The following is a 1,596-nucleotide window of genomic DNA, read 5'->3' on the forward strand; positions in this document are numbered from 1 at the left end:
CTTGGGCCGGAACGGTGTCCCGGTACTTCCTATTTTAGACAAACAGCGTTCTGGTTCCTTTTTAAGGTAAAAGAGCCGCCTGGGACCTCTGGGATAGGTTACTTACTGAAACAAGCCGTATTAACCCATACATTTGATGAACATCGTCTAATGTGCGATTTGTCAGTTCATGCACTTATTTTATCCCAAGTCAAGCGCTGCCCTTAAACCACTTAACGTGTGGCTTACCACTGATCTAACTGATAAGATAAAGCCTTGGCAACAGCTCCTAAGAAACACATCAACATCTTTGAAATGCAAAAAGTAAATATTAAACACACAGGAAAAATAGCATATACGCGCCCTTAAAAAACACAAGGCTTACAATTTGTTTTACATGTAGTCTACTGTGTTTAAAAAATCATTTCCCTTTTCAAATATATATATATTAAAAAAAATTGTAAGTTCAGGAATACCATGCAGGGCAAAACGATCCTCTCTGATAATCATCAGTGATCCAGCAGTCAACTATCTTCCACCTGGGGATACTAATGCAAACAAAACACATTCACGATTATGAAAGCAAACGCGACCGTGATAAGTTTACAGTCTACAGCAAACGTATCAAGGTCGCATTTGTTTTCATAATAGTAACATCTGGATGACCGCAGGTGAATTTACAGGAATATTTCAATTGTCTGCCTCTCTCGTGCATATTTGTTATATTATCAGTACAAAACAAAACAAAAACACGCATTTGTGCTTTGTGGCTAAATCAACAGTGACAGAGTTAGCGTTCTTATAATTGCTGTCATGATTTTCGTCATGGTCAGGCTTTCAGGATCTCGACAATTTTCTACGTCCACAGGCACAAATCTATGCAGGTAAGCATACTAAATTATCTCTTGACAGTTTCTATTGATTCTTCTCATTCCTTGACCTTTTGTTGATTGTTATATGTTCATATTCAAGAGCTTCTCTTATTGATTAATCTTAGACACACCCCAAAATGGCATACAATGTACGACTCCTTATCGTAGTGTTAATTTTCAATTTTCTGGTAATATAAATGATTACACTACGCAAAATGCGAATGTTAGGCAATATGCATAATAATATTTATATGCCTAATAATAAAACAATTATAATTACATTAAGAATAATACTTTGTTATTCCTTTTCAGTGTTATGAATTGCGTTGTTGTTACAATCGGTCTAGAAAAACCTAGGCACATTCATATTATAGATCCGGCGCTAGCTGCATATCCAGTTACGATTGCTGAATTCGTCTTCAGGAGATGGGGTAGGTAGGCTACAGAGAGTGCCTGTGTAATAGTTTTAAATAATTAATTCACTCCCCCTTCCGTGGTAATGTAGGTCCTGGATTTGTCAATTACTAGACATTAAATGAGTGTATGCTCACGAACTTCATCTCAAAGCATCGGTTGAAAGTACGACCTCTGCGAAATAGGGCTTCAGCTGTTTGAAAACGTTTAGGCTCAGGTCACAAACCAGTCCTCCAGATGAAAGAAGTAATAGGAATGTACAGGGTTTGAGATATTTTTTTTTAAGCTATAGCCTAACCTTTTCAAAAGAGCCAATTTACCATCTTGCTCA

This window comes from Esox lucius, chromosome 18 (assembly GCF_011004845.1).
Source record: "Esox lucius isolate fEsoLuc1 chromosome 18, fEsoLuc1.pri, whole genome shotgun sequence".
NCBI classification, from domain to species: Eukaryota; Metazoa; Chordata; class Actinopteri; order Esociformes; family Esocidae; genus Esox; species Esox lucius.